Raw genomic sequence first — 14,097 nt, 5'->3', positions numbered from 1 at the left:
GCCCGCCGGCGATCCAATCGGCAAAAACGATCGAGCCGAGTTCACAACCAGTCGATCGTAACGAGGTAATCGCTAAACGCATCTAACCGAGTCGCTGTGCCGGAAAACACGCGGGAAAACACGACAGATGCACGAGTGCGCCTGCGTTTAGGATTACACGGTGCTTTTTACGATCGCGACAAAAAATTGCCGTGTAATTTGCGCTGCTGTTTATTAATTGAGTTGGAACGCGATCGTCCCCGGTTGCCAGCGACCACGTTCTATGATTTTCTTCGCTCGAATACCGTGAACATCGAACGAAACTATTTTTACAGCCTCCCCATTCGGAAATATTTGATAAACCACGCGTGTTGGCGCGTTCGTAATAATAATCTCGAGGTAGCCAAGTGAGCTGGTAGACAATTTATTTGACGCGATACTTATGCACCTTGAATTTGCGCAAGAAAAATGACTCGATTTAACGCGTGATGGCACATCTGTGTCGCTAATGTTCTGGCTGCAATATGTACGTATCAGCGTTAAATCAAGCGTAATCTGATTAACGATTACGATTAGCAATTACGATTATCAGGTGTTAAGCAATCGAACCGAAGCAAAGGTGGTCGGTGAAACGGATACATTTTTAGAAAAGTTAGTCACTGGCAAATTGTATAAATACCGTAGCACGAGGCGTTGAATGGTTTCCCCGAAACGCGTCGCGATATTGAACTTAAAAACGCCGCGGTCTGAAATTACAGGCGTTGAAAACGATTGCATCGCACGCACGTGGCGCCGTGCATTCGTTCCAGGTTTGCACAATGCGAGGCATTATTTTTTTCCCCCTGTCTGCCAGGATCACGATTCAGGTGCTCGTTAAGACCGAACGGTAACGATGTTCGCGCAACTATAGAAAACGATTTAACTATTTGATCGTGCAACGTTACCAGATTCAGCTTGCCCATCTTTTCCAGTACGGTGTCCATCCTGGCTTCGATTTCTCTCTCCTCGAACGAATATCTTGTCAATTGCGTCCGTCGAAGGGTCGGAATATTTATCCCCTGGATCTAGATTTTCCCACAGTCACTAGCTACTCGCGGAATAATCGACGGAAATGTCTCTCGAGTGTCTTTTCGATTAATAATTTTCACCCACGAAGATGCCACAGATCCGGTCCACGTTTTCTCGAAAACTCTGCTCGGGAATCGAGTCGCTGCGTCATTGTTTCTATCGATCGATTCTGTTTCGATGAACGATTATCCCGACGACTTCTTTCGGAAACGATCTTTCCTCTTGTCGCATCTTGTGCCTATCCGAAACGCGTTCGAATGTCATTTCCTCTCGTCGGGATAGGTATATTCTTTCGTCATGTTGGATTTCGAATGTTCGAGGAACCGAAAACTACGCGATAGACGGAATTACAGGTTCCTCCAGTGGACGTAGCGATCGCGAAGTCTCGAGGCGATCGTGGAACGCGAGAGGATCGCGACTGCGGAACCTTCTTGCTCGCGATTGTAGGTTGAACTGCCAGGTGAAAACACAACACCTCTCAACCTGCACAGGTGCACACAGAGGCCTCCCGGCGGGCCCCTGGTAGGAAGGGGGGCCTACTTGTACTCGGGGGGACTGTTCAACACGGATACCTTAATCTTCGCGCGTCCGTCCAACGAATTCGTTCGACGCTGGCGAGCAACGTTACCGGAAGCAAACTAGTTTCGTACGTTTCTTTCTTTCTTTTAATTGCCAACGGGATTAACCCTCTAACACGATGAAATTAATATCCGCGTGCAATTTGTCAAGAAGGAGTCGTAGAGATGTCGTAAATAGACCCGTAGATCTCGCGTTGAATATACGACGGATACTTTATCGTTCATTTTGTACGAAATGATGGATGGAGATGCTCTCTTACGCGTCACATTAGGTCCAGGTGCGGAGGAACAATTTATGTCCGCGATTATGATAGCGGCGTATAATAATTTGTACTTTGAATATTTCTACTACTTAGAATATACTTTTAATATAAAATTTTTTGCGTCCTATAATTGATCGAAGTAGGTTTAAAATGGTACAAGAAGAGTATAGTCTGGTTGTCAAGCTACGATGATTAATGTATTGATAGAAATCGATTAAACGCGGTACAAATAAAGAAATATCGCCTCGTCGTCTGAATTGAAAAAGCGAAGACATAGAAAATCGTAACTCATTACTACTAATGAGGAATGGGAGAACATTGCTCCTGGTGCGTCCTTTAATCGTAAAAATCACCTATAGAAATTGGATGCTCCAATTACTACCTGCGTGGACAAATTAAAAAAAAAAAAAACAAAGTAGTTTCGTTACAAATATCTTTAGGGTGATTCTTGGCAGTTCACGAAACACTATCTGGCTAATTATATAGAAGTAGAATATTTAACGTCACTGTACCGTTCACGCTATTATAATTATACATTAAGACCGCAGTAAAAGTACAGAGTGTCATAAAAATGGCATCGATCTCGATTCGGAGAAAGTCCATGTTTTTAATCAGTGACGGATGACAAGAAATATTAAATGCCGGAGACTGTAACAAATCGTTTGCAATTATACAAGAACGCTTGTTAGCTACATGTATGAATCTTTGTGACAGCTTATACAACGTGAAAGGTAAATTTTCCAGCAAAACGCCGTATTTTTTTAACGTTCCTCGGCGTCGAAGCGCGAAAGCAAATAAAACTCCGAGCGCAAGAAGTTTACTGAATTTCTTATAATATAAATTTCTAATGAGATTTAATTACTCTAGCATCCTGCCATAGGCGAAAAGAATTCTCGAACAAGCCCTTATTTTTAGCCTTCCTAAGCGTATGTACCCGGTTAAGTAAACGAGTGAAAAACAAACAGCGAATACTTTAAGCATAAGTCGGTCGGTTTGGTCGCTAGCGACCCAAATTTATACGCGAGTCGGCCATTTCGAGGCTTTACCGCGCGAACGATGAATATTTAATACAAAGTCGGCGCTGGCGAATGTGTAATTTGCCGGCGCGGCAAATGCAAACGAGAAATGCAACCGACGTTGCATTCGAGGTAAAATATTTTACGAGCCATTAAACATAACCGCCTAAATATTAACCGTGCATTAAACCGGTGTTCGCACGTAACCGAATGGGAAATGAAGACCGCACGATACGTTCAAGGTAAAATACTGTCGTTGTAACTGTTAACTCTTTCGCTTTCGTGCATCAATGTGCGCACATTTCGGCCATAAATCCCGCCGGCCGCGGTACGAAATCGGGCCAGTCGGTCCCCGGCGCGAGATGAAAGGCACACGCGTCCAGAGTTCGTGATTTTTAAATGGGTCCGCTTCCGAGAATCGCGCGAAACAAAAGACGTTGACGCCAGAAAAACGGTGCAAAGTTAACAGAGATCCGTCCTCTGAAGATTTACGGTGGGAATCCTCGAGTACTGGCCCGAATCTGAAAGCTAAGACGTTTTGTTGAACAAGGCGAGAATGAGATGCTGTCGAAAGCCTCGCCGAAAGTTTCGATTTCAAAACGGAGAACGAGCGCGCCAGATTAGGGAGAAACGCGGTAAAGCGACGCCGTGCGAAAACGCAAAAAATGCAACGAAGCCTGGTGGGATTCGTTGCGTACAGAACGGTCGCGAAAAAAAATTCCGCGCGTTTTCAGCTGGAATCCCGGCTTCTCTTCCGCGCGGTTTTCGGTACGGGCGTTTAAGGAGTGATTGCGTAGCGCGCGTTGCACTTAAACGGGCACCTAGGCGAATAGGAATAAAAACCAGTCGGCTCGCGCGAGCACGTGCACGCGTGACACGTGTCTTCCGACTGCGCAGTCCAAGGATTAATTCAAATATCTCGCTTCAAAATATAGGTTTCGAGTGGCAGAACACTCTCTTAAATTCGTATTTTCCGATCTTCGACGGAAGAAACGGAACTGAAGGCGCGGCAAAGGACGTTTCCCGAGGGACGTTCGACCCCGGAGAAAAAGGAATTCCTCTGAACGTTTGAATTAGGAAACCGTGAGAGCATCGATGGAAAGGAATCGTCCTTGTTTGCCCGACGACCAGCAGCCTTGCAATGGAATGCAATCTCTTGTCTCTTCTCGCCGCTGGACGACTGGTTCTTCAGAAGCAAAAACGAGACGCACGAGCGTCAGAATATTTTTCCCCCTTCTATGCGGGGGTGGAGGGGGATCGTCGTCTTTGCTGTCGCGCTGGATCGCCGGCCTTGAAGACATTCTTCGTTGCGGTGGTCCACGGTTTCGCGGCGATGTTTCAATCGAGTCGGCTCGCGACCAGCGGGATACTGCCTCGAGGATCGCGATCCAGAGTCGTAAAAGGGGTAAATTTAACCCTCAGGTACTCGTGCGCTTGCGTTTCGTGCACCGCCGCGCTCCTTACTCCTCCAGAACTTTTATCAATCGAATATAAAATTGTTAGAATCGAGTTTATGTACTTGAACTTCGTTCCTAGAAATTTTTAACAGAGTGGCGATGGAACTCTGAAGCTCGCTGAGCGAAAGTTTGGTCGAATCCTTGGCGAATAGGTTGGAGAAGGATGCCTTGAATGGACCCTTCGTGTCCTTCGAACGCGATGACCTGCGCAAGCGAACCGGTACTTTCGTATACGGTTTTCAACGGCCGCCATTTAGAAACCGTTCGACGCGGTTCACTTCTTCGACTTTGTTCTTGCCTATATGCCTGCTGCGCCCGACCTCTGCTTCGCTCGATCCTCCGTCGTTGGCCATGAATTCGAATTAACCGTACCATATACTTATAGGAGCTGGTTAAAATTTCACTCGAATAACAAACGACGAAACGCTGTGAAATATTCCACTCTGCAATTATCCAACGAATAACTGTACACGATCTAAAATTTAACTCGAGTCATGCTATCGCGCAGAGTTCTCGAGAAACATGCGAACCACGTCTGAACAAATTACAAATGGCAGACAATACAAAATGCATGCTTCCAAGGTCCGGAAGGGTTAACAATAATCTGTCACAATTACTGTCATTTTCTTTAGGCGAACGTAACTAATGAAAATGAGTACGTCCATTAGATGAATGGAAATACCCTCTGGCTGAACGTTATGGGAATACGATAAACAATCCCATTGTTAGGAAGCAACAAACGATTTCACAGGCCGGCTTCGATCCGACGAAGTAAGCCAATGGGTTAATACGACTGTTCGAACGATAAGCATAAAGCGTACACGGTCGTTCTACAATTTGTCGTACATCCCGATGCTTTTAATACTGGTAAAGCATTTCCATACAACTATCGCTGCAACTTCGTTTTAATCGCTGAATGCCTAAGGAACGAAGCTTTCTCCGCGCGCGTTCGATGATTATCCCGTCTAAGAAACGGACACGTTTTATTCAAAGTCGCGATTATTCCAATATCGAACGGTGACTCGTCGTATTAGCAGAGTCCATTAGAACGACTTTGCGGTGTTCCATCGTTGCAAAGGCGATCCTCGAGGGCAATTCTAGTTCTAGAAAAATAACGACCGTCACGCGTACGATTCGAGCTCGTAAACTCGCGACTGTCGGCCTTGTAACAGACTGGAGGAACGCAATTGCTTGCGGAAACGCGGGCAGATTGAACGTGGAAGAGCGGAAGGTTTCTCCGGCTCGTTTTCACCGGCAATGCCGGCAACGTTTTACAGGCCCGCACACCTTTACGCGCATTCCAGCGATAACGCGGCTAAACGAGTCGATTAGCGACCACGCCATTAATCCCAGAAAGACCGTGCCACGAGTCCACCCACGTTCTTCATATTTTCGATCGAAATACGGCCTTTAAACGCACCCGTTTTACGATTAACGGTAGTTCCGTACTAATTTTGTTTGATTTATTTCGAAGCCCCGAAAAGATATCGAAACCGAACGGAAGAAATTATACGCTCCAAACGTCTCGACAGGGAATATTAGGATTAGTCGGAATGTTGTTTACAACGTATCGTTTAATTTAATTAATCGGACGAATCTCATTAACTCTCCCGGCATCCAATGAATATTGATTCCGGAACGAAAGTCGCTTGTTCCCGTCGAACGTTACATTACGAATAATGGAACGCGCATTTTTTCAAGACGGACGTAAGCGGTCGTATCTCGACGTTCTAGCGAGAACTTTCTCGCACGAAAAATTTTTCCATTTATTTTCGCGCGCATTTAGAATACTTACTCGCCAGGACGCCCCCTATATCAAACGGAAAATCATTTCACACGGCATAAAGCGATAATTGTTCTTTGATTACGTCGTCCCCACCGGATGTGGCGAACGCGTATCGAGCACGAATATAAACAGAAATATAGAGAAATCGAAAGTGAGCACGGAGCACAATCATCCGTGTACAATGAGCCATTGCGAGTTGCGTGTAAACGAGGAGAAACCATTTCTTTTCTCTGGAATTTCTCACAACTCGCCGACGAACCGATGCATAACAAACGAATCGCTTTAAGAGCTCGTCGCGCGATTCCCGGTGACTTCGATGACCGCACAGACGCGACGTTATTATGGAAACCATAGACGCAACGACGCACGGCTGAAAGTTCGCGTGGAAACGCGATGAAAAACGTATTATGACTGGAATATACCTGTTTATCTGGAAACGTGATCTAGGATTACGTAATACTAGGATAAATCATACAGACATTAAGGTAAATTCCTCACAGACACGATCCCAAGTATTAGGCACATATAAACCACTCCTTAGTTTTCTTTGAAGTATGACAAGAAGCATTGTCCTGTTGAAAAATACGTCCTTCGTATTCCGGTTCAAACGAGTTATTAATGGCTTCAAAACTTTCTTGCAACATATTTGTATAAGTTTCCGTCTCTGATTCCCGATGATTTCATACTACGATCTCCATCAACGATCGATTAAACCGTACTTAACGAACGAGCTGTTCGATGCTACAATAGTCGGCCATCAGCATTTCGTCGAGCTACTATAGTGCAATAAATCGTTTACTCTGTAGTCTCTATTAGCGCGATTAGATGTCGTGTCGTGGCTCCCGTAGGAACGTGCACGAATCACTATGGCGTAGGGATTTAATCCCGAAAGGATCGTCATAAAGACAGTCGTAAATGCACGTTTCGAGTGGCGGATGCGATAATCGCGTGTCTCGTAAACTCGACGTTCGCGTTCACCTTTCCCCTCGCGCGTTTGATACGATGGACCACCCACTACAAACGATTTCAGGGTGTAATCTCGTACGCGGCAATGCTGTACTACACCGTGGCTGCTTAAGTGGTGCACTTCGCGCGGATGGAAAGCTACCGAGTGAGATAAGCCGATTTTCGAGCCGGAATGTGTAACGTTGAATTTTCGAAAGCAACACAGGGACTTTCTTGGAATTATTTCTAGGGCATTGGCCCTTGGAAAGGCCACCGGTAAAACTCTCAAAACGGTAAACAAACACGTTTGAGTCTCGGTTTCACGGTGAATCGATTCTAGTCGCGCGAGTTCGAAATGGATTCTTTATCGCGGGAAAGCCGTTTCCGATTCAATTCGGTTCGCTGCAGGCGTGAAACACGGGTCGATTATACGCTGTTGCGATACATGCGTATTTCGAGGTCCTAATCGGTGTCAACTACTGCACGTATCGACCTACTGAGAAAGACCCGTTAAGTTGGATCTCCCTTTCCCTCTCACAGTCTCGTTCTCTGTCTGACTTTTGGCTTTTAGAACGCCGGACGGCACACACTCGAGCATGCTGCATTATTATGCCGTTTAAGCGGAGAGTATGCCGGCTCTCGCGACATTTTGGAGTAGCTGTGACTTCGATGCTAGTTACCGATACGCTACTCCAATATTTCTAAGATAAAATAATAACGGAATATTGCTGTTGTTATTATTTTCGTTTCCTTTTTACGCCGAACGCGCCATTATTTCTATTATCCAAGGGGATAAAACAATTCCGCGTAACGAGGCTCGATGGCGAGTGTAGGCGAAAGAAAGTCCGAGTCCTAATAATATAATGCCGAGATCTTAAGCTTTTACGACGAATCGAGAGACCCTGTCGCGTCGAACGTGGGCGTGCAGACCGCCGCGTAGGCTCATTCAGACGCTGTTTCGTTATTCCACTCTCGTTTGTGCTGATTTTGCGGACACCGAGTCTCCGGGCCCGCCACCTTCGACGGCTTTTCCCGCCTGTTTGTGCATTTCCTTCACGTTCCGGGCCTTTTGTCCGACACGATGCTTCGCGGATAAGATACTACGAATTTACGCGTGTCGAACGGACAATCATTTTTAGGAACAAGCTACCGTTAACGGCCTTGACGGTGCAAACTTTGCATGGAAAACAGTTATCGAACAGTTCCGTGTTATACAAACAACCTCCACGTTGACAGTAAATTATATTTCGAATTAGATATACGATAAAATTGAGATTCGGAGTTTGAAGGTAAAATAAATGAATTTTCAAGCGTTTCGTTCTACCGTGGCAGTTTTTAAACTGCATTCTGAACCTGCTGACCGACATACAATATCGATTCGTCTAATGGAGGCGTACTTACACACCAATGGTTCAAGAACGCTCGAGGACGCGGGTCATAAACTATTTACGCGCAAATTGTGGCCAGCAACTCGGAAGCAAATGACTATAATAAGTAACAACGGCGCAGGTAACGTGCAGAGAAACACGTATGGGCCGCTGGTAATTCCGAGATATTCGGGTCGTGATCTGTCGAGGCCGTCGCGCATTAGACATGGTCTGCACGTTCGCAACTTTTTGTCCGACGTATCGATCGAGACTCAAAAACGGAACTATTTACGTCACCCCAGGTTCCAGGACATTCTAAAATTGGCGACGAGCAACGCCCCTGCGTCCTCCCCATTAATCACGCCACTTGCGACCAGAATAAACGAACTGCGAATTCGCTAGGAATATCAAAAGAGATACAAATGTGTCTGCTTTTATCATCCATCTTTTAAAAATCCACTCGCGATGATGTTAGAAGGAAATGAGGAGGATAAAAATTTCATAAGCGTGACGAATCGACGGACAAGTGGTTCCATGCACGATGTTAACGAATCTAGACCAGATATCACGATCGGATCGAAGAAAGTGTGCAGGAGGAAGGCGTGAATGGCCTAATCGTACCCTGGCGAGCGAAACGAGACACGGAATAGGAGTGGTCCGTTTCGCGTCTCCTCTTATCTGCCTGCCCCCAGTGGGTCAGTGGGCCGGCATTTTTTCTTGCAAAACGATAAACCGTCTATCTCGACTGACCGATTTTTCCCTCTTGGTTGCATTTCCCCCCGTTGTTTCGAGGATGGAGATTTCACGCATCGAGGCCCGCCTGAAAGGCCAATCTGGAAGCCGGTGGTTTTCCTAGCATCGTGCAACGACCGATGATAGGTTGCACCGTGAGATTAGAGCTCGGTCCGCTGATAAGAATGCTCGTTATAGCCGCTAGTAAGCTTTTTGTTGTTAAAAAATCAGTTTATGTTATGTCTACAATTACTTCCTTCTGCACTAAAGGGTTTTTCCTGCGAATGTATGAATAATAATTACCCTGTAAGTAGGGTGGAATCCGAAAGGATACAGAACCTCGGCCTTGTTCGGCCAGTTGGCCATCGGAGCGAACGTTTCTGGATAATCGAGAGCACCTTGTAAAGTAGAAATCGGGTATCCTTGACTTTGAATTCGAGCAAAAGACTACGAGTACAACTTCCAGGTTGTCCATTTATCGCTGTTAGCGTTTTTCAGGGGCCCTATATCCACGGATTCCTGCGGCCGATTGAAAATGATCGACGTCATCGGGCTCGAATCCGGTTCGCGAGTCATTGCTATAAGCGTACGATATATTCTGGATTTTTCCCGAGCGGCGCATGCAAGTCGACGGTCGTGCGTCGTTTTACGTGCTGTGAAATCGCAATTAAACTCGCCTACGGAGACGACGCGTAAACAATGCCGACGAAGCCGCGGGGCACGTAGATCCTCGTAGATCGACCTTTCGGAACGCCGGTCGAATCGAGAATGTGTCTCCCGATCGGAACCGGGCACCGTTAACGGCGGAGGTGCCTGCTAAATTTATTCTAAAACTCCTCTCCTCGGGTCAGTATGCCACGATTTTTGTCGATCAACAGGTGTACCCCGTGACTCCGCGATTTCTCGACGATCGAGCCGAGAGATCATCGGGAACACCTACGAAATTTCAATAAACTTGTGAAACAATCCACTGGGGAAGGTGGGTTAATTTTGGCCCATTGCATTTTTAATAAAAACATTCTTTTGACCGCCAGAGTTTAAAAAATCGAATTCCGGACCGGTGTGCGCCGCGTGGCGAACGGTCCCGTGGGAAAAGATGAATTTACGAGTAGCCGGTCGTTAAATTAACTCGTTTCTCTGGTCGAGCTGCGAACATCCGAACGCTCGGCGTATCTGTAGCCGACGAAGCGTCTCTCATTCATCAAGCCCACTTTCTAGCGCGTTTTATGGAACTCGAAGATACGCGCGAGTCTCGTGGCGCTTCGCGAACTTGCGCTCGTCAGGAATGTCGTTTCCCCTTTGGGTTATCTACATCTTTCGAGAGTAAAGATTTTCAGGCCTCGCCTTTTCTCCTCGCGCCACGGCCGCCTTCTTAATTCGCGGCCGAATCTTTCCACTGAGTCACGCGCGCGTTCCCGGCGTGGGTGGAGCACGAAACCCTTTTGGGGCCCAGACGAAATCAATAATAGCACGCGGGAACGATTCCGTACGGTAAACACCGAGGAAACGGACGCGTACCTTGCTGAAATCCAACACGACTCCGCGAAGACGTCGATTAATCTTCGTTTAGAGGCGAACTGACCCTCCTGGGTGATTCGCGATCGATCCACGGACTCCCTCGTTCGAGATTCGAGCCACGACGACGATGATTTAATTAAAGGAACTCGGATGACAAGGGCCCAGCGCTGCTCGGTGTACGATTACGTCTCTTCCCCTGTTACTGGATTGCTGCCAGTACGTCTGAGCTTCTGTCAGATCCACTACGCGCACCTGGAACCCCTAAACGCAGAGCTTCCTCTGCTCGGAAAGGGCTTTGTATACTCGATTGCGATGTAATTGGTGCCTGGAGAATCAATGGAAACCCTCGATCTCGCTAGGGGAGTCTCAGTCTCAAATTAAAATACACGCTTGCGTCAAACTGTTAAACATTAATCAAATACGCCTGTGTGTACACGCATATTATATCTTAATAAAAAATTCTGGGATCGTCCATCGGACAATCACGGGATTTTCTGTCGTTTCCTCGGGTTCCCCTCGAAAGACCCTGCCGCGAGGAAGATCTTGGCACGAGTTCAAGCATTCGTTATTCCTCGCGCGGTCCCGCGACCTGTCCTCCTCGTCCCGCGAACTTTTTCGCGATGCTGCACCCGCTGCAACGGCCCCAGTCAGCGACCGTGTTTCTCCCGGTTATTCGCATTCGCGATTTCAAGCGAAAGCCAGAGAGAAAGAGTCCGCGGGAACGTTCGCAGAAAACCCGGTTACGTCGCGCGACACTCAGACGTTTGCACTCAGATCGTGAAAGCTCCCGAATCCGTGTTTTTTCGACCCTTTGGCTACGAATCGTCTCCGTTCTGGACTCGGGATATTTTTACATCGAACGACCAAAGCAAGAACGCTTTGCAAGCTTCGGGAGAAATTATTTATCCTCGCGCTAAAACCTTTCACGCGATCGTTAGCGCGGAATTATACGACTGTAAATATACATTTTCATCTTTTAACGTTCGTATTCCACGGAAGCTCGAACGCTCCCAGCTCTTTTGGAGCTCGCTGATCGAGCCTGATGAACGATGACAACGCACGGCCGATAAATCCGATCCTTCCGATAAGATCGTCGATGAATAACGCGGGGAGAAAAAGGAACGCGCGAAATTTGGGCCTGTTCCGCGTTCTGACAGCTGAAAAATTGTGAACGCATTCCTGGGCCTGCCGACACGATTCGAGAGAAGCGACGATCATCGTCTCCGCCTCTTCGTTCCAGAGACCGGAGAGGATACTCGAGGCGATCATTAAGCCGATCGCTTATTACTCGCGCCAGCTTTTTTTTTTGCGACGACGTGTCAAGAAAAAAGAATCGTTTTACGGTACCTCCGCGATACGAAATCACGCGTCAAGAAGAACTCGAACGGGCCAAAGATCGAACGAAAGTTAAACGCGTCGATTATTACGAAAGTGGCCTAATGTCGAAAATTCCACCGTGATGTTCGCGGCTCTTTGGTGCAATATTTATGACTGCTGCCTGCAGGTCAGCAGATTAGAGACAAGTGTACCGTTACGAAGTCTCCGACGAGAAGGTGCGTTTTGCCGGTTGCAAAAGCAACGCGAACCTTGGGCTTCGTTAGTAGCTGGTCGTTATCGCGGCACGTAAGCCGGCCATTTATATCGGAAAGAATCGCTTCCGTGTTTCGTGGATCGCGCCCCATTTAATTGTAACTCACGGAGACGACCGGCAAACAGCACGCTTTCTGGTCTTTTGACATTCGACGATAAGAAGCGTTCAAAAGTTCCCGACGTTTCGCTAATAACTCATACGATAGAGCCGTCGTTATCATAAGTAGGTCCAACGATTCCGATATCTGTTTTACAAAGTGTAATGTCAATCGCTGATAAATTATAAAAAATTAGCAGGCACAAAACTGTAAATAGAACCGTCGAACAAAATTAACTCAACAGTCGGTATCTACCTGTTTAGAAATTCTAGCAACAGGGTCGACGTTTATCAGATTACCGATAGAAGTCGCGTATGCTGTTTAATAATTATTATAGTCTGCTAATCTCAAGGTACGAGCATCGTTGATGAATCGATTAATAATTAAAGAGAAGAAAACGAAATTAACAAGCACTAGCCGATACCGAGCGATGTTTAGTTGTTTCAGAGTACGTGTCAGGATGCTTGACGATTTCCTCGTTGGCTGATAACGCCCGAGGATCTTTTCCAGGCCAATCGTTAACCTCGAAACGCTATCTGCAGAAACATCTGATCTTCTGATCGAATCGGAAACTGTAACGAGCCTTTCTCTAATTTCCGACGTTGTTTAAAAATAACGCGTCGGAACTGGACCCGTTAATGAGAACCAGTTTTGGCGCGGCTAGATCGAACCGACGAGGAGAAAAAAGAATGTATACTACGAGCCGCGTTAAATATCTGTCCGCCTAACCTTGGCTGAAGGTAGGAAAGTGGTTTAGACGGTCACCGACTTGTACTTTCCATGCCGATTCCTCGGGACAAGAACCACGTCCTTAATGGACGATGGCCCTCGGACACCGATAGCACTCGATCATCGACGCTCCGCGTAGAAAGCGACGCCATGACAGATTTATTACGGACGGAAACGTCGATCCACGCGTCGGAAAAAGGGAGGAACCGACGACATTCCCGTATTTGGTTGCGCGAACGATGGAAGATATGTGTTTGACAGGTTCGATCGACCGACTTCGTGAAACATTCCGATCCAAAGGTTACGTAAACCACTATTTCTAACTACGTTATTCTAATTTTTAATTCAATTTTACGGCCGCCGACGTAGGACCAAGGCAGCAGACGCTGGATCGCTGTCATATTTTAATCTTTTAATTGAAAAATATGAGACGTTCGGATTTCTAATCGCGGCTACTAAATTACAGTAAAGTGTTGGAACCGGTATCCACGACGATTTTCTTAATCGTTTCCACGGATGTGGACGCGATGATCGAAAAGGAGGACTCGATCGAGACCGTTCTTAGCTATTACCGTTTCCCACTTTCGTTTTCCATTCCGGTTTACGGACTGAGGGGATGATCGACACTTTCCTGGTTTCCGTGTTACATAAGGAAGCAATCTCGCATTACTATACATAATAAATTTCTACGTTGATTACCTGTTACTTGAATAAAAATTGATCTCTGCTCAACGACGCGGCGATGATTTCTGCACTGCAGCGGAATGCACCGAAATGACGCGCACGTGCAACGTATTGCATCCGACTTGCGGTATTCTCCGTCGTGACAGCATCGCGAGGCTCGATGACATTTGTTAGTTATCCATCGGTGACTCGACTCTTTCCGGAATAGATTGTGCTTGTTGTGTTTCAAGTACGAATGCCGTATCTTTCGTTGATATGCATATTGATGGTCGCGTTTGCATCTTATC

The sequence above is a fragment of the Colletes gigas genome, unplaced genomic scaffold (assembly GCF_013123115.1).
Source record: "Colletes gigas isolate AHSC1104 unplaced genomic scaffold, ASM1312311v1 Colletes_gigas_Sc00008, whole genome shotgun sequence".
NCBI classification, from domain to species: Eukaryota; Metazoa; Arthropoda; class Insecta; order Hymenoptera; family Colletidae; genus Colletes; species Colletes gigas.
Note: the sequence above shows the minus strand (reverse complement) of the source record.